At 34.5% G+C, this 24,930-nt stretch overlaps 1 long non-coding RNA gene across 2 annotated transcripts; it reads left to right on the top strand.

The window, feature by feature from the left end:
• The first annotated feature begins 20,847 nt into the window (after window positions 1-20,847).
• Window positions 20,848-24,212, top strand: LOC138707304 (uncharacterized). Of its 2 annotated transcripts, none has more exons than XR_011334155.1 (3): window positions 20,848-20,993; window positions 23,639-23,723; window positions 23,807-24,212. It is a non-coding gene; the product is annotated as an uncharacterized lncRNA (long non-coding RNA). The 2 variants fall into 2 exon arrangements; XR_011334156.1 differs by lacking the exon at window positions 20,848-20,993 and adding an exon at window positions 23,399-23,527.
• Window positions 24,213-24,930: the final 718 nt, after the last annotated feature.

Raw genomic sequence — 24,930 nt, 5'->3', positions numbered from 1 at the left:
TAATGTAATCAGAACCCCTGAAATACCATGTAATGTAGCCTACTAGGATATTTAACAAATTCAAGTGAAAAAAATTCCGAAAATAAAACAGAAGAGGAAATTCGCTATAAAACGACGCAATAGCAATAATTCGTGAATGTGTTCATATTTCGCTATTAGAACTCTAGTTCGTGATTTGTCGCGATTGTTTTATCCGCATATTATTAATCAGAATCACTTAATTCGTAAAGATTAGTAAAAATCTAATCTATTGTATATCTATTATGTCGTGATTTTTGCGATATCCATAAATACCCTACCCAGAGTATATAGTATAAAATGTCACGTGGTCAAGTGGTTAGCCTCTGACTTCCACCATTGGGACCCGAGTTCGAGTCCCTCCAGGTTCATGATGGAATTTATGGTGGACAAAGAGGGCGAGAGGTAGTCTTCTCGGGGTTCATCTGTTTCCCTTCACCAATATCATCATCATTCCACCAATAGCCCACAGTCAAACTCACCCTGCAAGATTCATATTCAGGCTTCCAAAACAAATTGAAATGGACGAATTTTACACACATTTGTGTTTAAAGAAACTATTAAAAGTATATACCGGTATGCTGGAAGTAAATTCTGATAATACTAGTATTTCATATTTGTGACACACAGATATTGTAAGTAATAACGTCAAAATAATTTTTAACGAATCAATTAAAAATACATTGCTAATAACTAGATTATTTCTCTTTAAGAATGTGTATCACTAATATTTCTAATATTGAGAAATAACAACTTATATTCAAGAAAATAATAGTAATGTAGAAGGTTTCCGCTAGAATAGAATTCGTCTCAGGTCGTATATCACACTATTTCATATTTGCAGGCCTATCAGTAATTGATATTTTTAACAGGTCCTCTACTCGATTTATCGATGTGGCCCCTCTGCACCGACAGTAGTTCAATCAGTGGTTGAACAGTGAGCAAGTGGTTGCTATGAAGTTTTGTTTTGAGTGACATTAATCAGTAAACATATACATATTTTTACTTGAAAAATATAGAAAAAATGATATATTATTTCCCTACTAATACAGATAGTATAGTTCATTGAGTTCTTGAAATTTGTACGGCACCAACAACGCTGTTCTTTCCTGATCGTGTAATGAATTTTCTGTGTGGAAGGAGGAGATTGAGAAGAGAGTGTAAGTGAAAGCAATGAAGATGCAAATTATTGTAATTATGTATTCGAAATTGCGAGTGTTATTATTAGTGCTACCAAGTAATGTTGGTCTGGATTTTGAATTTCGAGCGCTAGCGGTATCGAGTTCTGGAGTTATATTGGTATCACTGTTTCGCTATTCCTATGAAATAGACTAATAGAATCAAGAGGGCTTGATATAGTCCTCTTGTAGAGAATTAGACACAGATCGCACATAGGTTGTAGAGATGGGAAGTCTAATTAATTTTAAATAATCAATTCAGTTGTAATGATTCACTGAAATTTTTCGTAATTTAATTCAGAGATGATCCGATGCCCGATACCAGTATGAACGAATAAGATTGAGTTTCCATTTCTATATTCAGGTATATTTTTCAATACTACGTTTGCTTCACGTTCAATTTTTGCGCACTGTAAGACAGCTTATTGCACAGGGTGAGAATTGGATATCTTCTCCAGGGCGGCATTAAAATGTTAATTGCTGATAAAAATATAGTCCAGAGTAATTAGCAGTTTTGGTCGACTGTAATGTTGTCATGCTCAATTCACATTCAAGAAGAAATTAGAATAGTTGTTATGTGCTGCATTAATAACATGTAAAAAACGGTACAGAAACTATAAATTATACATCTGAAGGTGAGAAATGTCTCTTGCAGGAGCAAATTAATAACTTTTCAGCGGGGGATGAGAGATTCCAAAATGGGGCCAATTGCCGACATCCCCCGTGAATTCGCAGTCTGATATTATTGCAGTTGAAAATTGGCGCGGTGAGAAACGAAAACTGTCGTTCCCTGATGGTCGAGGTAATTGAAAAATATGAAGATATTAAAGACATTCGTAAACTTAAAAAATAGAGCGATGGATATATATATATATATATATATATATATATATATATATATATATATATATAATGAATGTTTGTTCTTTCCCGAATTTTTCTTCACGTATTTTTATGGTGATCAAATATGATCATTTGTTTTATTGTTTTGTTGTTTCTTTTTAAATACTACTTAGTGTCTGAGAACTTCTCACTTTTATGGTTTTTATGCTTCACCTTTTTGAAACTGCATTTGTTTGCCTTGTTTTAACCGTGACAACGCTTTTTAGTTCTTTTAAGCATTCTGGTTATTGTATTGTGTTTGTGTTTAGTGAAATATTTTTGATAAGGGCGCAAATAGCCATAGTAGTTGATGCGCCCTTTTTAAACCCCACTAACTAACTAACTCAAATATGATATTTGTTCAATTCAGCGGCACTAACTGTGCACCAACTTTGGCCAGGTATGAGGATACAGCGACAACTGTGGCTAACCTTGTCACAGTCCTCGCTATCCTGTCACTTAGATATCCTATCATCTAACCCAATTTAACTTTGTCACGTTCCTCGGTCACACGTCAGCAATCCCCACATCTAACCCACCTTATCACATTTCTCAGCTTTATGTCACTTAACCATTTCCTCATCTAACCCACTCTAACCGTGTTACAGTCCTCGATGTCCTTGGCTATCCTAGGAATTCCATTCGTCCCGTTTTCCTGGGACAGTCCTGTTTTTCGGAAAAATTTCCAGATACCCTATCCCACATGTATTCCGATTTCCCTCTTTCTGAATATCTTTCTAGAACTGTGGTTTACATATTTTATATTATTTTTAAATATAATCACGTACCTAGCAGTCGGCCTGGGTAGCGCAGTCAGTATAGCGCTGACCTTCTGTGCTTGAGGTTGCGGCTTCGAACCCGGCCCAGATCGATGACATTTAAGTGTGCTTAGCGACTCGAAAATAAAAGAGGAAGTTTTCAATGGACCACAAATTAGAGATATAATGAAGGACAATCACTTCGAATCTTTGTTGGAAGGAAAAGAGAAAGACGCCTGGATTCCATTCAAGGAGGTTGTATTAAATTTTCTGGGTAACCGTAGAAGTGAGAACTGTGAAGAACTAGTGCAAAATTTACTGTTGGCGTATGAAACTATGGGTTGTAACATGTGCCTGAAAATTCACTTCCTTCACTCCCGAGAAGTGTGACGATTTCAGTGATGAGCATGGTGAGCGCTTTCATAAGAAAATTTTAACTATGAAAAGAAGATACCAAGGACAGTGGAGTATTATCGCCGCGGGCTCATGATTAACATGTCGGCATCATACAATAACGTGCGGTGTGCTTTTAAAACATAATTTTGCCAACCGATTGTTGCTCTGTAGGTTTCACTCTAAGCGTCACTTTGTCACGTCTACTTCCTCGATAAGAATAACCACTAGTGTGTTATATTGCTAAATGGTTATTATTATTATTATTATTATTATTGTTATTATTATTATTATTATTATTATTACTATTATTATTATTATTATTATTATTATTATTATTATTATTATTATTATTATTATTATTTCATATACGAGTACGTTGACATTCTTAACTCTTAATAATAACTCCTTAATAATAATTTTTAATCACATACCTTAATGTTCGTCCTCAGCACAAGACATTGCAACCTCGGTTTTAGTCCACGTGGATTAGACAAGTAGGTGTCATTTAATAATGGAAGCAGCTTATTGGTTGCAATATTGAAATTGAGGCGAGTGATTGGAGCGGCGACATAAGAAATTGAAAACAATAATACAATTAAAATTTCAAAGACCTGCCGATTGTTATGCACGAGGCCGCTCAAAGACCTGCCGAATGTTAACCATGAGAGCGCGGCGATAATACCATTATACTAGCAGACTATTGTTAAACTTTATCTCATCATTTACCTGATGCCCAGCATAAAAGAAAATGCAGGGAAAGAAAGGTGTAATCTTCTGAACAATGATTATTTAACCTTATTGTAATTATATAAAGCAGTATTTTGAATAAATACAAATTCGAAATCTTCTCAAAAACCGTAACCAATAACTGATTTTTATTGTCATATTCGTATTCAGGAGGCTCAAATTATATAGAAAACATAATATCACATGCCCAGCTCAAAAAAAAAGTTAGAATTTGTTATGCAGTGTAATTGAATATGGGCTAAGAGTTGAGCCTCAGGGTCCAAACATCACCTACCTTATTTCATATTCCAGTAAGAACTTACAACGGCTTTGCTTCTAGTAAATACAAGTTAACGTGTTATTTCTTAGTGATAAACTGGCTGTAATAAATTCTATGAAGTACATATTATAATAAATTATGTTATAAAACAATGCAAAATATCATAAAATTATATAACTTATCAGATTTATTTAATATCTGTATACAATATAGAGGGCTATGGTTTTACGTCTCATAGGAGATCTGTTTTTCATTTTCAGTTCTGTCATATTATTACATATTTCTATTGCTGATGGGATCGGAGACTATATAACATCTCAACTCTCATTATATAGGAATTCTAGAATCTAAATATTACAGATAACGAGGGATTTATTATTTCATAGATCCAATTTATTTTTATTCGAGTACATATGCATCTAGATTTATTAATTGTATGTTAATGGACGTCATGGTTGGATCCAGCCAATCAGGAGTATGCTTATTTTCTCAATTCTTACATTCAATATTATCGAGGGAACCTAGCCCCTCTGCACAAACTTGTTGAACAGACGACAAAGCTTCGGCTTATCTAATTTGTGCACTCAAATATTCCAAAAGGTAAGAAAGTTTTGTTTAAGCGTTAGAAATGATAACGTTTGAGATTTCGGCACTTTTAATTATGTCACGCTATAACAAGTTTACAAAATCGTTTTATAATTAACATGCGTATCTTGTAGGTCTACTGCACGTTAGAGTTATTGTCACTCCCAAACATCAGTAATAAAAATGATTAATATTTGTATGTAATTTTCGTGAAACCTTTCGTTGATAAGCAAAACTAGCAACATGAGCATAACGAGAAAATTGCGAATTTCTCTGCACTTGTGCCAGTGATAGTGGTCCGTGATAATATCTAATGCCTTTATTATTATGTTGTAAGAATATTCATTTCCGAATATTGTGTCAGAGATTCCCTTTAGCCGCTTTGCACGGCTCTCGTTTCCTAGCGGGTTTAGGAATGGTTTTGTGGTACAGATACTAAGAAATTTCTCTTTCCGTAACGTTATAGGCCTACATGTGTTCTGTTGAATGTATCTATGGTTGAAATACCTTAGCCTATTAATCCATATAAATGCGAGCAGTCACTGCTGAATTCATTACATGTGTTGATATAGATGTGAACTGATTCTACGAGTTTTTCTACTAATACTGGTACTTCAGTTATTTCCGCCATGCTCATTTTTCCGTTGTTTTATTACCGTACTACAATGTAATTCAAAAGTAGACCTACTTGAAACTGAAGCGTGAGACGTTGAAATATTACAGTAATTGAGATCACTGTGTTGATCGAACAAAAGGAGTTTTCATTTGGGTTATGCATTCCCGAAAATACCGTTTACTTGACTAAAATATTAATGATTTTATTAGTAGGCCTACTGGTAGGCACAAGAATTTCGAAGTTTCAAACCATGGATCTATCATTAAAAATATTACGATACAGCACGGCCAAAATTGTCCACTGCTGTGGAGTAACGGTTAGCATGCCTGACTGTTAAACGAGCAGGCCTGGGTTCAAATCCTGTTGGGGACAAGTTACTTGTTTGAGGTTTTTCCAAGGTTTTCCCTCAACCCAATAAGAGCAAATGCTGGGTAACTTTCGGCGCTAGACCCTGGATTCATTTCGCCGGTATTATCTCCTTTCATTTCAATCAGACGCTAGATAACCATAGCAGTTGATAAAACGTCCTTAAATAACCGACAAAAAAGTAAAATTTTATGTAATGAAAACAGCAAAAGACTTTGTCACGGTGTAAGACATTTTACTACGTTTTTCTAATAGTTTAAGATAATGACGATGTTCCATTTGTAATTACAGGGATCTAATCAGGAGGTTTGATTTAACTGGTTTTGTTGTTGCAAAGAAGAACTCTGAAAGACGAAAGTTAATCAGTGATATCACAGCTGCAGAGGTGCTTCAGAAAAGTAATTATATAGGACTAAGTACGATTAATTAATATGTATATAGTAGAGCCTACTGTAAGTCAAGTTTCGAGACATGTTAAAATGAGATATAGGCTATATTACAGTTTGAAAAATTCTAGGAAAAGGGATAGTCTGCAACCGTATAAACTAAAACCAGTTTTCGCAAAAAAAATGACAAGGAGAAGTGGTATGATTTGACTTTAATTGTGCTAACAGATTCGGCTTAATAATAATGGGCTGGGTTATTTCTTCTGGAGAGACGAAGCACAATTCTTACTTAATGGAGATGTTATCATAAGTAATTTCGAAATTTGTTCTGAAAATGGCCCCAATTTCAAATTCAATACCTAACGTCTACATGACTTGTAAGTACATGCCATTGTATTATATAGCTCCACTTTATCATTGATCCATATTACTTTTAAGAAGACAAAAATGTCATAATAGAGATTGTCACAGTAAACAGGGAGCACTCTACAGCATGCTACAGAACTTCGTCAATGGTAGACTGAAGAAATACGATCTGGGAAATGTAATCCCAATGCAAGCTGGCGAATCACAAAACAGTTTATTAATTCGATGGATCTTTAATTATCGTGCGAAGAGTAGGCAACTGAAGACAGTGTACTACTTCGACGATCTACAGATCTCAATCCTGCCAAATACGAGTTAAGGCCTACATATTTACTTTAAACAAGGTGTTTCTGTGGCACACCGAACAACCCTACGCAAGAAATTAGAAATATTCCAAGTTCCTTTCTGCAAAATGCTGTGTATGGTGTCGCAGATAGTAAGCTTATGGTGTAAGTTGAACAAAAGAACGACCTACTTATTCCGGGTATTTTGTAAAAATAATACCCTATTCTTTGACCAACACACTGATAAGTTTGCGTTTATTGTACTCTATGTCTTACAGTACCTATTTATAAATCTTTAAATTTTTAAGTGAATTCGAATGACCTCATAGGCCTATATTACAGATCCTGAGTAGCTTCCGCAGTATACACAGGTTTTTTAGTTGGTTATTTAACGTCGCTGTGTCAACTACGAGGCTGATGGAATTGGTGATAGCGAGACGAGGCCGAGGATTCGCCATAGATTATCTGACATTTACCTTACGGTTAGGGAAAACCTCGGAAAAACCCAACCAGATAATCACCCCAAGCGGGAATCGAACCTGCGTCCGAGCACAACTCCGAATCAGCAGGCAAACGCCTTAGCCGACTGAGCTACGCCGATGGCTTATACATAGGTCTTTGTGTAATACTAGCTGCGTATTTTATTTTCGACCTTGCTTCAAAATACATAATTGAAACCCATTAGAGCAGTGGTGGTTAGCCCTCGCTGAAATGTGCAAAGGATAAGCGTAGCCATCCCGTGTGCCCTGTCGTGCAGCAGGAAGAGGTAGAGAGCATACCCGCTAGCAGCTACGAGTGCACCATGGTGCACTGTGTTCTCCACGGTTAAGAAACGCTAGCCTCAGGGTGTCTGTGTTGACGACCGCTGCATTAGAGAATTGTCTGTACCATAGCTCTTTAAAATAATCGTATAAGTAACTGTTATCACACCTTGATGGAATATCCACGGCACGACCAGGCCATAAAGAGCCAAGGCGGAGCAGCCTCATGTCCACATATCTCAGCAGAGATGAACGATCATTCAAACTGAACAGAGGATAACTCTTCTCAACATGATAATCTCCCAGCCTTTATAGCTGGTATCTGAAATTCATCAGAATGCTGAGTGGGATCCGATCTCATATACTGTAAGAAGTTTCATCAGAAAATTCCCTGCACATCAGGACTCTAATCAGCGAACATTTCTTAACTCGAGTCCTAGTCATGTTATTTAGACCACGATGCTGGACTCGATGGCAAATATACATAGACCATGGATGTTTGGGCTCAGTATCTTCAGGATAGAATCAGAACTCATATCTTTGTCCCATCACTTCCAATTGCTCTTTTCCCAGTTGTTTGAGAACTGAAACCGATATTCCACGTACCATCCAAGTTACTTTTGAGAATACTGTAAGTCTGTAAAAGACTGAATTAAAGTTTAACAGGAAATGAAATGTGACAAATTCTGACGAATTAATTTGACTTGCTGCTGACACTAATTCTGGCGAATGAAAAAGAATTAGTGGGACATAAACTTCTCATTTCCTTGCATAGTTGTATTACTACCACAACTCATTATTATTCTATCCAGTTGAATTGCTTATGTCTCCAATCCAGATGAATGTTTGTTTCTGTGTGTTAAATGTGTATAAAATAGCTGGCTGATGTGGTTCGAGAATTATGGGTTACTGCACCTGGGACTCTATTTGTTCGCTTCGATCCAAGTGTGACTAGTTGAAAACCTAGAGAGGGTGATGGATTTTAAAAAGTGATACAAATCCTTAGCATGGCTTCCTCCCGGACAGAATTAGAGATGGGTGACCCATGTCATAGATTTAGAACAGGAAAAAGAACTCTGTACATAATAAAGGACTCCAAGCAAATACCGTCCACTGTTTATCATCCACTTTGCATTTCGTTGCTGAATAAAATCTTCAGTTAAAAGTGTCTTTTAGTGAGCTACTACTACTGCTGCTAATAATAATAATAATAATAATAATAATAATAATAATAATAATAATAATAATAATAATAATCAAATCTATTGGATCCATTAGAGATGATTGTTCTTGTCTTTTCTGATAAAGTGGGCAAGAGAGATCCATTATGTTTCTTCATGATCGCATAAAAAGCCCAAATTCATCCATCAAAATGAATATTACCTGTTCTAAATCTTATTCTAATAATCTTGTATTCGTGTTTCTCTCTCAGAACTTTCCCTTTTGAGGCCGTTTGAGTTGTAGACAACAACAATCCCGACAAGTGAAGGAAGTCAGAATCGCTTTAGCATAAAGATTTCTCCTTTTGAACTCAGTCAAATTAATTTGTTGAACTCTTACCTGTTATGTTTCTTGCGACATTAGCTCATTATAATCTGAATAGAAATTTGTCTTGCCAAGTTAGATTTAAATGCTGCATTTAAAAATATGAAGTCTTGTTTCCAAAATAAGATGGCATAGGTACCCATTACATGGCTAGATATATAATTCACCATATTTACATCTATTCTCAGTGCTGTTACTAATGTGAAGAATTTATTAGATTAACAGAAGAGAATTAATATTAATAATATCAACTTCCATTTTTTCAGGTAACTGAGCAGAAAATGATGGATGATCCTGAAATTGATTTCATGCTTTGTATGCAGCTCGTCATGTTAATTGTTTTAATGATAACTACACATAATAATGTGCCAGAACCTCATAAGTATATTCTACTTGTTCTCATGTATATGTTACTTGTAGAAGTAATTAAAAATATATGCTATCTTAAGATGTAAAGCATTGAGTTTCATTTCTTAATTAATAAACAAGTTCTAGCTTCCATTTGTTGATATTTTCAGACAATTTCTATGCACTCTATTTCTTTCAGGATTTACTTTCCATCCATTTACTCTAAGAAATCTTTTGTGATGTATTAGTCATTCAATTTCAGCGAATTCCAGTTTGCAACAATTATTTAGCTAATTGCACAAAAATTATTCATTTAAATTTTCATATTTCTACGATCACTAGTTCCAGTATATGCTGTCATTCGAACACTTAGAGAAATGAAAAACAGGTTCATCCATTAAGTGCGTACATTGAAACATGAAACGATAAGTGAATTATTTTGGTGCAATAATTGTTCGGAGGAATATTCTAACACTTATAAATGTAGTACAAATTTCGAGTAGTAAATATTTTTACTCAATGACTTTTCTCGAAATGAAAATTCATGTCCTTCAACTTCCAGGAATTAAATAGAAATATGGTATTCAGAATTCTTTCACGTAGGTGTGTGAACATTGATTCACATTTGCATCTCAGCCAATGTCGTAGATGAAGACTAAGGAGCTTCTCTGCTGACCTGAATCTGCTTTCGGACTTATTAACTAGTTGGTTTTCTTCGGAGATTTTTCATAACTGTAACAAAAAATTTGGTAATCCCTGAAGACTCATCGTTCTCAACTCACCAAAATGGCCTCCTGCTATAAGCAATGCCATCGACAGTAGATAACCTCACAGCAGGTATAGGGTAATCAAATAAGAGGTTAAAATTTATATTTCTAAGGGAAGAAGGAAAAAGAAATGGAAGAGAATGTGGAATATGTGTAGCAGCAATATTTTAAATAACTTACATTATTTTATTATGTTTTTGGATATGGCCAAAAAATTCACCTTGAAAGACATAACTGTATCATTTACTTTCAAATATAGGATAATGAATCATCGTTAATGGTTCAATCAGTGCTGTAGTTGGGCTGGTACGGGCCAGTATGCCATACCGTGATACCGTCTAAAATAAAAACTCACTGTTATCGTACCGGAAAAAAAATATAGACTGAAAATATATTAATTATGTTAAATAATCATTAATAGATTTTTAAATGCAGAATGTTAGCTATTTGAAAAACGTTTTCATTTTGATATATATGGCATAAAAATAGTGGTTAGCATCTCATATTCTTTTGTTAAATGCTTGTCCATTCGTTGTTTTATCGAAAATCATAGTCTGGCACTACGAGAGCAGTTGTGATTTCTTAATTTCAAGTTTGCATACCGACATCGTATTTATATTCCTAAGTAATTACACTAACTTCATGGCATAGTGCCTCAAGAAATCTGCTACACTGATTCCCTAATTTCAAAACTTGCATAGATGCCTTCACATAACACTAATTTTATGTTGTTGCACCTCAATAAATCTGCTGCACTGATTCACTAATTTTAAAACTCACTCAGACATAATGTCTGCTAGAAGAGGGAAATATTGTTACTTTTCGTTTGTTCATGAATCTTGAGTCCAGTTACATACTGTACATTCTATTCCAATTTCAACTAAAGAATGTGAATGAGCATTACTGTAATGAACGATATTTGCACTAAGAAAAGGAATACTTTTCCAGTAAAAGAGTTCTTAGGCTTTTGTTCCTAAAAATTGTTGGGCCAACAATGTCAGCGTTTAATTTCTTGCTTTATATGCAAATGTGACTGCGATCTGGAAGGAGGTCTGTAGAGGAGACTGCATGGCAAAGAAGCAACCTTGGAAAAGAAATGCAGTACGAGTCCATACAAAGTCTAGTCTAACCAAAGAGATTTCAACAGTACCGGTAGCACCTAAAATTTGTTTCCAACTACAGTACTGGGTTCAATTGAATAAATGTATGCAGAAACCGTCTAACCCTCATTTTTTCAGAGATGTAAACATTTGAGTTTAAAAAAACCTACAAGACCAGAACAGTAAACAGAAGAACTTGGATGGGATATACTTAACTTCATTATGCTTCCTAATGTTAGACCATTCGTAAATAGTCATTATGTTTTGCAGCCAAGAGGTAGAAGTTCTAATCTGGAATTCTTCCACTTTGAGGGATATATCATCTTTATGCACATGTGTTCATTTGTTTTTTGAGAGTTGTACGGAAAAAAAAAGTTCCATAACCGCATTACTCACAGAAAATCTGCGGGTTCTAATCAATGAAAATGAATAGGCCATTAACTGAGCTACGGCTGGATCGATATCATTGTTATGTAGTGTAATGAATTGGAAAATAAATTAGTCTTTTATGTAAAATGTTTAATTTTATTTAGATAATGAATTGCAGAAACAATTTTTCACAATTTCAGTTTTTCATTTAGTTGTAATATTCATACAAAAACCTTTCAAGTGATGCAGAAATCCCACACCTCCAGTGCTCTGTGCACATTTCACAGTGGCAGTAATTCACAGTGAACTGCAGGAACACTACAACTCCAGGACATGTGGAATTATTAGAAACTAAAACAAAAATTCATCAGAGGCGAAGCATGCTATGAGACATTGAGACAGTTTCTACCCATCTTTATCTATGTTTAAAATAATTAAAATTCTAAGTTATATTAATGTTTGGAGTTACGAAGTTGCTGGTTACATCGATCAGTCAACATGAACTTCATTATTGTAAGACAACTTGCTTGCTGGTGCCGCACTCTTCCACAATGTTCGATGACTGGACCTGTTGTAAGGAGAGATGGAGGCACGACGTAACACTATCTCTTTGGGTCTGCCATTCAGCTGGTTTCGGGCATGTGGACGAGTAACATGCGCATGTGTAGCACAGCTCGCCGTCAAACCTCTTAGGAATGCTGTGAGATATTCCCAATATTGTCTCAGTTCTCTCGCAACTAGCATGGCTGGCAGGCAACATTGCTACAATGAAAGGTTAATGTCTAGGCAACCGAGCATTAATGTTATGATGAATTATTACTTATCAGTAGGCCTGAGAAATATATGCCATTATTCTAACAGTGCGCTTCGTGCGCCTCTGACTTTAAGTATGTCTCAGAGTTGGGATGAGTTAATGCATTGTCTTTCGTTTGTTTGACTGAACTCATGCTTATTATCATGGTAAGTTAGTCCTCAGCATTTGGGTGGTTGAAAGCCACTCCTTTGACTCCGAAACACAACTATCTGCTAAAGAAAAATTTAAAGACATAATTTTCTTTGTTAAAGAAAATTTTCACTATTTTAAAGACATTTTATTTTTTGTCTGTAGAAAATACACCTAAATAACATTGATAAGTATCAGCCTTTTTATTTCACTATGTTAAAATGATGGTGTATTACGTTTTTGTTTTACATAATTTTTCATTTCATATATTGTTGCAGTGAATAACAGACCACATTTTCAAATTTTCAAAGTAGAATGATAACCTGTTGCTAGAAAACACTGCCTTACATCTAGAAAAACTTCGTTCCTCTTATACAGGGACAATAAGGAAGTATTTGAAATAAATTTTACATAAGCATTATCTATCTCAAAATCTGTATCATTATTAATAAATTTCTTGATTTGAAATTAAGTCACAAATTTTACATACAGTAGAGCTAAATATCCATAATGTTTTCCAGTATTTTTTTCATCTTGTTTGCTACAATTTTCCTATTTCGTTTTCAAACTATTCAGTTTCGTCACAATATCATTGACTACATGTTATTTTGTGTCTGTAGAAAATAGACATTAAATAAAAAGATTACAATAGATTAGGTAAAAACAAGCTAGGCCTACACAGTGAGATTACATTAAACAAGTTTATCATCTGAGGTGATTTATTTGGAGAGTGATTGAATCTTTAAGAACCAAGAGACTTCAACTTAGTTATTCTGTACATTTATTATTAATATTGTTTGGAGAAAAATTATGTGAAACAGTAATGAAGGTAGGTATTTTACTTTATAACTTTAATGTAAGAAACCAGTAATTCTGAACGGCATGGACTGGAGCGAAATAGTTTTTACCCTGGTTTTGAAACCTTCATAATTTAAATGTTTAATATCCCCAGGTATCTTGTTATATAATAAGATACTGGTATTTACATTTCGAAGCAAGTACTGATGTAGATGCCTCAGCATCTGTTCATTATAATGGCAGAGCACTAGTTCCGAATGTTCCTCTACTAAATTCGGGGAGGATTGACACATCATCAGCCACACTACTGATGACAAGAGGAGAAAATGATCATTAAACTGAAGATCTTAGGTCAAGGTCGCCACAAAGAAGAAAAGACGACTGGAAAGAAATGAAAAGGAAAATGCAAAGAAACACTGGTCACTCTTACGTTTCCAAGAGAAGAAAAGTAATTTCTGAGAGGTCGGTCAAGGTTTTGTGTGGTGTCAAAGGTCGACTGAAGTGTTCTAAGTGATAGTGATACACAATACAGGATTGGCCACTGGATCTTGTGAGTTCTGTTGTATAGCGCTTCTTGACCAAGCACCAATCAGTAATTCCCTCCTCTTTCTCCACTTCTTGTTGTGTAGAATAGGGTTTTGGACGAGTATCTTGCATGTGCTGTGTTATTTTTGTAAATATCAGTGAACTTAGCGGCTGTAATTGAGCATTTTGTAAACGTAATATTATGGAAGAGAATGTATCACCAGTTGAAAAGAGTGGATGATCATGGAAACATATACCAGCTCCAGAATTAACGAAAAGAAACCATGCGAAAGTTAGTAAGGTTAGTATTCTTTTCTGATCCTGCGTGGGTCCTAGTGATGTCACTTCATATTATTGGACAAAAAGTGAACTTATGAGAGACTCTAACACAATAACTTATTGCGTCTTTGATAGGTTGAATACCCTTGATATATCTTCTTACAAGAAAGTGCGACTGATATCTGATGGATGTGCTGCACAAAATAAAAATTCAACTTTTGTTGCTATGTGCATTTTTGGGGGTTTCACAAAAAGCCCCACCACATATACAGGAAATGGAGATGTTTTTTCCAATCACTGGTCACAGCTATATTCCTACGGATAGGGTATTTAGAAACATAGAGAGGAAAATTAAAAAGATGGAAGTTATAGTACAACCTGAAACAATATATGATATAATTTCAAGCCATGCAACACTTAAATTAGTAGGAAAAGACAGCAGTGTTGTTGACTTCAAGGGTGGTACGAAAATCTGGTTCATGGCAGTTTCAAATTTTCAGATGTAAACGCATTTATATAAAGCGCAGAATAGGAGATAGAACTGTGCGTGGTGAACTCGCATACAGAAATGATCTTGGAGTGTTTAGATATCTAGCCAAAAGGTATTGAAGCAAGTAATGCTATCTCTTTAGAGAAAATTCAGGATGTTGAAAAACTTTTGTGTGCTCACTATAGAGAAAATAAGAGAGTATTTGAGGAACTCAAGTTCTACGTGTATGTCATTGATGGTGCCATGAATAATCACCCATTGAACAATACTCAACATATAATGTGAATTAATGTAGATGTTAATCTTGTGATATGAAGCAACGTAGCCAGGAAAATTTGAGTTTTGATAAAACTTTTAATCAGTATTTCTTTTGTAGGTTATAAATTGAGTGATCGACTCAAATAAGAGGAGAACCCGCTTTTCTAAGAAAATTTAGTTTTTTTCGTCTCTAGAATGTTGTGTCATAATTGCAATATATCTTGCAATACTGTAGCTTACCCCATTGGAGTTTTAAATTTCCACCATAAATTCTCAGATTGTTCTCAGAATACTTAATTTCTCTTTTCCAAGATTTATGACATCCTTCTCTCTGACTGGACCACTCAGTTTATATTGTACTTTGTTATTTTGTAAAATGTACTCATGTAAATAATTTAAGAATTGGACACCTATTTTTTACATTGAATTTAAATCTATGCTTGAGGGAATGTTCTTCTGTAATAGTTTATTATGTTACTGTCAAATCCCTATGATCCCAATTGGTCACTTTCTAAACTCACATGTTCCAAATGGAGCACTCTCAGAACACTCATGATTCAAAGGTCATTGTCAAAACTGGTAGGATCCATAATTTAAAGCTAAATAACTTTTATTCCTGTATAAATAAATACAGTTACAAATCTGAATAGTAGGCCTACCAGTAGTTTTTAATCATTGCTCTTACATTTATTAACCTTCATTGTGAAGAAAATGGACTCCAAGCAGGTATTACAAATATGTTTTCCTTACTTGTGAACATTTTTATTTTTGGAGCAAGTGAGTTATGACTCTAACCTACTCAATTCAAAATGTATGATCTGCATTGCATCGAGTTTGTGAGGCACTAAAAGACGAATAAGCTTATTCAGATGCAAATGAATGTGTCTTGCATTAAGAAAATGCTCTAAAAGGCTTGTGCTACGATACAAAGTATGTCGAAATTACAGAACTTCCTCTTCCACCTTGTCCAATTCTCACTAGATGAGGTACTTGGTTAAAGGCTGCAGTGTTTCTTTGTAACCATTTTACAGCTACCTGTATATGCAATTTTTAGACGCTTTACCAAATGATTCTTCAGCTGTGAAAAAATACAAAGAACTAGCAGGTAATAATAATAATAATAATAATAATAATAATAATAATAATAATAATAATATTTATTTGTCAGAAACCAGTGTACAAGGCCTGGATATGACATCGTCAGGTTCGATAATACACACACACGCACACATACACTCACACATGCATAAACAAACTTAGCACAAATAAATATAGACAAATAATTATAAGCAAATAAACATACATAGTCAAATAAACAAACACTGAGAGATAAACAGAGTATGCTGTAGGTTAACACATTTATATAAGGACAAAAGGTATAATTAAAATACAAAGAGACAAATTAAAATATAAAGAAAGGGTTACATTTCTAAAATACAATATTTACATCACACTCCATGAATTCATTCACTGAATAAAAAGGTCTGTTCAGCAACCATCTATGTATGCAGGACTTAAACCTATTTATTGGTAACTTTTTCGCTTCCAATGGTAACTTATTAAATATATTTATGCCATTAAAAAAGCAGGTATTTGAGCTTACACTCAATCTGCACCTTGTGTAATCTAATTTATCTTTATTTCTAGTGTTGAAGGAATGTATATCTGATCTAGTCTGATAAAGATCTATGTTGGATCTGAGGAATATCAAGGTTCTGTAAATGAATAGATTGTAAACTGTCATTACCTTTAACTCTGGAAATAGTGGTCTACATGATTCCTTGGTATTTTTATTGAATATTACCCTCAGTGCTCGTTTTTGTAATAATAAGATGCTATTGACTCCTGTTGCACTTCCCCATATATGAATTCCATAGTTAATGTGAGATTCAAACAGTGCAAAATATACCTGTCTGAGAGTTTCTGTTGAAACCAATGGCCTTAACTTCCTAAAAACAAAAATTACCCTCGACAATTTAGTACATATACTTTCTATGTGTTTGTGCCATCCTAATTTTGGATCCAAGTAAAAACCTAACAGTTTAACATAAGATATTTCATTATCTAGTGTGTTGGGGAGGCCTAAGATTAGTTTCTGGGTTTTTTCTTCATTAAGCATTAACTTGTTTGAGTGAAACCATTGCTTAGCTATGTTAAGATTATTCATCTGTGACAACTTTAACTGGTTAAGATCTGAGTGAGATGTTATTAAGGTGGTATCATCTGCATACATGATTAGATCTTGAGGCAGACTGAATGGTAAATCATTTATTAATACAAGAAAGAGAAAAGGGCCTAATATGCTGCCTTGAGGAACTCCATTAGTGACAAGTCTCACATCAGAGAGCTTATTTGATATATTAACAATTTGTCTTCTATTTTTTAAATAAGATCTGATAAGGTTTAAACTCTCTCCTCTAATACCATAGTGTTGTAACTTAGCTATTAAAAGATCGTGGGATATGTAATCAAATGCTTTAGTAAGATCACACAGTATTAAAGAGACACATTTTTTGTTTTAAAATGCTGTAATGATTTCTTTGACCAGGTATTCCAGGGCTAATACTGTAGAGTTATTCTTTTGGAAACCGAACTGCCTAGGTGAGATAAGTTGGTGTTGGACGAACCATTCATTCATTTGCTTGTAGAGGAGAGATTCAATAATTTTTGAAAAACTTGGGACAAGGCTAATAGGTCTGTAGCTGGACACTGCGTTTATATCACCTCGTTTGTATATGGGTATTACTTTAGAAAGTTTCAAGCAATCTGGAAAGGACTTTTCATGGATGCACATATTGATTAAAAGAGTTAATGGTATGACAATTAAATTCACTATTTTTTTAATGAAGAAGTTAGAGAAGCCGAAGATATCAGAGCTATGAGAGGAAGAGAGTTCAGCAACTGCTTTCATAACTTCATCTTCTGTCACACTACGCCAAGTAAATTCTCCTTCAGGAGCAGTGCTAATATAATGCTGAGGCATATCACCATCAAATTTGTCAGCAATGTCCTCAATTGATTTAATACAGAATTCATTAAATGCATAAGGATCTATTTAAACATTTTTTGTGTTATTGGTCATGTTAGTTTCTTGTTTAATGGTTTTCCATGCTGATTTACATTTATTGCCAGAGGAGTTAATATAATTATCATACATGCTTCTTTTCGCCTCATTTATTTTCCTTTTATATAAACAGGAATAGCAAGATCAACTTTTTACTGTACATAGTTACTCTTTCCTGAGAACAGTCACTTGAAATTTAGAGGTGCAGTGTCCTCAGAAAGATGCACAATAGGCTGTTCTTTGAAGGAAGAACTGCAGGGTATTGGAAAGCAGTAGCTGGAGCAGAGCTTAGCCAATAACCCTGATGTTCTGGGTGTTGCAACAAAAAAGAATCTACATTTCCAACTACAAACAATGTGATCTGTTTTAACAGTTTTCTGGGCGACTGATTTTAATAACTTTGTGCTCTGGAAGTTTTTTCAGGCACCTTTTTTAACTCATGAGTGAATTTTCTGTCCATATATGCAATGTAATTGGTTTTTGTACTATTTGCAATGAATATTAACATTTGAAATTTGCACACTTTCACACCTTTTCCAACTAAATTAAGGCAAATTTTTGCACTCTTTTTACCTAATTTTGCACCTAAAATTCCTAGCTCTAGTAATAACTAATAATGCAATGTTAAAATATTTTTGTTGTACCAGTATGTTATTGCCAGTGTTCAAACACTTGCTACATTTATTACACCAGCTTACAGGGAATAAAATGTAGGGACCGTGTTTTGGCTCAGGATGTACGGAGATGAGATTAGTTGTCCGTAGACTATATTGATGTGACGTCATATTTGGCTTGTGCCACAGGTAGTACTAAAATGCAACTTCAACATTCTTCCCCCACTAGCTTAAATATAGTGATTTTCTAGCTGTTAAGTTCACGTCACTACAGGCAACACTTCCTCAAATACACACCTGTTATAAATATCACAATAGTTAGCCATTTTATAACTGTTAGGTTGGCACAATGAGATATATTTATCATTTTCATCAATCGAGTTGGTTTGAATTCGTCAATTTAATTCAGCTGATACAGTATTGTTTGTCTTATATCGCTATTATAATATAACGTAAAAGATTGCGAGAATAGCGAGTTGTCTGCACGTAAAGTTACTGTTTTAATCACATCATATAATACAACTTATGTAGTGAACCTATTTCTTTCCACAGTTACTGGTACCGGTAATGTGCATGTATTTTTCAAGGTAAGTTGCAATTTTTTATTATGTTGTAATATTACTATAAATTATACATATTAGAATGCTGTGCTCTATTATGATTCATTGTAGTATGTGCATAAAAGTGTTATATTAAGTTAGATATAGATACTTTAGTTTCAGAAGAATGAAATTTATAATTACAGAGGAGGACTCTGCTGAAGGCCTAGATTCATTTTAAAATTAGGCCTACAATATTGACATTCTTTAGATTAATATAAGGTATTCCTCCAGAATTGCTACACAAGCATGGCACATTTCACTGGCATATGTGAGATAGTCCACACCTGTGGAGCAACGGTCAGCGCGTCTGGCCGCGAAACCAGGTGGCCCGGGTTCGAATCCCGGTCGGGGCAAGTTACCTGGTTGAGGTTTTTTCCGGGGTTTTCCCTCAACCCAATACGAGCAAATGCTGGGTAACTTTCGGTGCTGGACCCCGGACTCATTTCACTGGCATTATCACCTTCATTTCATTCAGACGCTAAATGACCTAGATGTTGATACAGCGTCGTAAAATAACCCAATAAAATAAAAAAAAATATGTGAGATAGGCCTATATATGGCAATGGTAAATAGTTATGGTCCGTAGTTTTTTGCATGTATTTAATTTCTCGTTATTGTCAGCCACTGCCTATTGGATCACATCGCCTTCATAGCATGTTATAGTTAGATCACATGATTCATCACTTCCTCGTGAGAGGTACATTTGAAGTAGGCGTCTAAAGAAGATGACAGGGCTGCCATCGAAAGCCCAATTCACCTGGCCGAGAACCTGAGAAGAGTTATTCTAGGTTAGGTTAGGTGTGTAGTATTATGTGAGAGGTTAGGTTAGATTTAATTAGGTGTGTAGTATTATTACTATGTTGGCGACACTGAAACCCACCGTCACATTAACGCAATACGACCATATTCTTCATTCACCCACGACGAGTGTCGTATATAAGTTTGGTACGTATTTAGGGCGGGATAGTGGGCATACAGCTCTCCTAGTGATCACATCAATTTCTATTAATCAATAGTTTCATTTTATACGTTATTTGAGTGATTTAAAAAAATGTAAGTAGTGGAGTTTCTGTGATTTTCAATTACGTATACCAATAATGTGGAATGTTTCTGGAAAAAAATGCAAAAAAAAAAAAAAAAAAAAAAGGAATAAGTAAATGTGTGGCACTGGGACAGAGCATCTGTCATCCTACTTGGATGAATATATGTGGAGACAGTTCTATTAATACTTTCAACACTGAATTAGACTATAAAGGTAATTAAACGATTTTTATATTGAAAATAGTTACGGCTGCAAACTAAAACCATGTTTTTATTACTACATTATATACATCTGACAGAAGCCAGTGAAGCAAAGGAAAATTGTGCCTTCTTTGGTGCAGATTTTCTGTAGAATTACCTAATATGATGTTATATAAACGTTATAATCTTACAAAAACCTAGTCTAATGAAAATAAAATTAAGATTGAGGTTAAGGTTTATGAATACAGTAGTTAACATTTTAATATACAATAACCATTTCATTTTAAAGTTATATAACATGTCCGAAAGGCGAGAGACATCATGGAGGAAAATGTTATTACAGAGCAGCTACAAGAAGCAGTGTTTAATATGTACAAAGGATGAAGCAGAAGGGGAAGATGTCTAACCAAAGGGCCTCTAATGACAAGAATTGTAAATCGTGTGGTTGTAAGTAGGCTTAGGCTTACATATTTTTTATAGATAATATTTGACAGAATCAGTACAGATTTTATTCAATAAGCATGCATCCATAACAAACTGTGGGCGCGCTTCTGAACAGGGGCAGCGGCATTTCCCCTAAGGTTAGAGCTCAGTTTAGGTGTGTGTGTATTAATCGAAAATTAGTGGCTAGAAAATATTGAGACTAGGACGCATGTTTATATGACAGTTTTTTCGATTAATACACACAAACCTAAACTGTGCTCTAACCTTTGGGGAAATGCCACTACCCCTGTTCGGAAGCGCACCCCTTCATCATAAACTATAGCTAGACCACTTAGAAAAGGCAGCTATGGCAGAAACCTAAATCATTTCCTTCTCCCATACTCGCTGCGTGTTCCCCTCTGTGCATTCCCCGATGTCGATCACCAATCAGAATCTGTGTCTTAACCGAAGTTGGCGGTGCTAAGTCGCTATTATTGAGACTCTTATTGGATTGTGTTCTTTACTTCCGCTTCAACCATACACTTCTAGTCAAAATATTTGTCCTCTGTTTTCCGCACATGCTCGCATAATTTCGTCTATTTTTCTGGGGAACATTCATCCATGAGTTTATGATCAAACAATATTACTCACGTAAAGACATGTCAATACTCTGGTTATAACTTAAACACACAGCACTATTACTAGTATTCATTTATTTATTTTATACTACCACTTCACTTCACTTTGGCGCAACTGTACTCCCAATGAACTCAGTGCTTGCCATGAACAAGAACTGTAGGAGGGGAGATTAGCGCATGCGCATTACAACTGCATTTACAAAGTGGTATCCCTATAGTGTATGTGGTGGAGTTTAGTCTTTACCTTCATCTGCATTTTGAAAAATTTTAAACCTACTTAATAAATAAAATGAGAAGAACCACTGCTAAGTCCCATCAGTCACATACTTTTGTATGTACAGGAATAATGTTGTCAGAAATTTTGAAGAAGAAAAAAGCCAAGGTAAATATCTATAAATACTGGTTTTGTCCTTTCGAGAAAAATACACTCCAAAAACCCCAGATTTTTGCCCCAAAAATAAAAACTCTAAGAAAAAATGAGTGGAAAACGTTAAATTTGAAATAACTTAAAACAAAATTCTAAAAACTTCCAACTTTCGCATGTAAATTCAAATCACAAAAAATTCGCAAAAACAAAACACTTTAAATATAGACAACATCAAAGTTACATTTTAATTTATAATAACATTCATCTTAACATTCCTAAGCTAATATAGTGTAACTTAACCTAACCTATGTCAACAACGAAACACTTCAGTAAATAGCAAACTGCGATCAGTGACTTGACATTAATGAAGACGTGGATACATTTCTCCCACTTCCATGAAAAACAGTGCATGCATTCACGATGATCTGGATATGCCCTATTAAACATCAACTCTGCTAAATATACGACATCCATAAATACAACCTCCACACTAATCACCATCACAAGACGTACAACTACATGCTTCTTCCATTACCAGTATAATACCAACATGACAGAGACAAAATGAAAACAATGGGAATATCGAATTAATGTGATGTCGTCAAACATCGATTTATACACGTTGGCTCGTGACAGAATCTTGCGCGGACTTGGTTAATGAAAACCTAAACTAACCAAACCTAACCTTCGTATATGCAAGATGTGTAACAGAGCACGAAGAAAACTGCTTGATTTGATCTAGAATGTACACGCGAAAATAAATTCACGTAAAGATCACTCCAGCACTGCATGAGAAGTCAGAGCGTGTGGCCGAGCCAAACGGTTCCTATCAAACACAAAATGGCTGACCACCACTTGCAATCGACTGATATTTGTAAGTATGTAAATATAATAAATCCGAACTATGATTGTTTCCCACTCACTTTTTTTTTTTTCCGAATTATGAATAATAATCAGAAAGGTTTTTAAAATACTAATTTCACAAAAGATCAAAACCAGTACTTATAGGTAATTACCTATAATATTTATTCAGTAATATAGAATAATAATAATATTATTATTATTATTATTATTATTATTATTATTATTATTATTATTATTATTATTATTATTATTATTATTATTTGTCCCAAGTACTGCAGCTTACAATATATGTCTTTAGCAAAAATTATAAAAAGAAGCATAGCCTGTTATATGTTTACTTGTTACAGATTTTGTTACACCACAGGGAAGTATGTATAAAAATTATTAAATATAAAATAAGATTAATATAAATATAATCTCCATATTTTCATTACAGCATTCATATAACTCACTTTCGTCATTAAGAATGATTTCGAAGGAAATGTGTTTCAAATGGAAAAAAGAAGACAGTTACACATACATACATACATACATACATACATACATACATACATACATACATACATGTAAGAGAGTGAAAACATTCAGTTCAAGAGATTTTGCTTTTTAAAAGAATGTGTGAGAAAGATGGAAATGTGAGAGTCCAAAATCTGTTGTTTTTCTGAATGAAAGGTGGATTTTTATGAATGGTAAGCTTTATTACAATATTTTAGGATAGTAAAGAGAATAAGATATGATATTATTCATCCCATGTGCATTTCATTTAGAGCAAACCAGCTATTGTTGGTGGTATGTTTCAGAGAGTCATCTGTCGACCTGAGGGAGGATGTTTGGTCATTGATCATCATATATGCTGGAACCAAGGATGGATTTGTTTCTGATAATGTAACTACAATTAAACTATGTATTTCAAAGTAAATTTTGTTATGTTTTCTATCTAGACTCGAAACACATTTTCTCTTTTACAGGTGCAGATTTGATATTTGCATCCAATTTGAAGACTGGCAAAGATTAGCATGGACCATGATTAGTGAAACATTTCAGAAGTGGGTGGAAAAACATCTTACTTTTGGGTTGAGAAATTTAGAACCTCCTCCTATCATTATTATGGATAGGCCTAATGCTTCCTACATCAATAAAATTGCATGCAGCAACCCACAACAAACTGGAGAAAACGTTAGTTAATAGTAAAAATTTATATAGAATGTGTGTGGTAAACAATACCATTAAGTTACATTTGCATTTATGTCTCAATGTGAATTTCATAGACATGGCTGAGACAGAATAGAGTAATAGTGCCAGAAAATGCAAACAGGAATAATTACAACAGCTTTGCAAAAGGAATAAAAACCATTTGGAAAGATATTTCTGTAAACTGACAATTGATAATTAAAATTACTTTTTTTTTTTCTTTTTATCTAATGGTGAGTACTTTACTGTCATTCACCCATATGAAGTGTAGACCGATTTACTGATAAGAGTCATTGCCCAGGATGCATCATAGGAGGCCGGTCTATGTTACACCAGCATTGTGGTGAGATGAGAATGGTGATTTGTTGGGATGCTACAGGGGAATTGGAGCTCCCAGAGAAAACCCTGTGTTATCTGGACCATGGGCTTGTCCAATACTTGTTTTAAATCAGGGATACATCAGAGATCGAACCTGGATCTACAGGATCCATTAGTATGCTTTCTTCTACAGACACTTCAAAATATTGATGAATGAGGCCTAATGATCTCATCACTGATAATTTCAAGTGTGTTGTTTTCTAGGACTTAGCAATAGAGTTTCACTTCCACGAATAGCTATCATGGTCCTCCAAGAAGCCTGGTGAGACTTCGTCAGTGTCTCTTCAAATACGTCAATGTCTCCAAAATTCAGACACCTCACATCAAAACCCGCTATTTTTTTTTCCACAAAATATGACATAGCTAGATTTCTGTACCTCCAAAACAAGGAATTCTTTGAGGGTAGTATTTTGCTTCAAAACTTGCCATATCCTTGAGATAGATTGCATTGAAAGTTTAGCTTATTTTCAACATTTCTGTTTCAAAGCCTGACGAAATATTTTTAGATACAATTTAAATTATG

Source organism: Periplaneta americana, chromosome 10 (genome assembly GCF_040183065.1).
Source record: "Periplaneta americana isolate PAMFEO1 chromosome 10, P.americana_PAMFEO1_priV1, whole genome shotgun sequence".
Taxonomy (NCBI): Eukaryota; Metazoa; Arthropoda; class Insecta; order Blattodea; family Blattidae; genus Periplaneta; species Periplaneta americana.
This window is presented reverse-complemented; position numbering and strand designations above follow the sequence as displayed.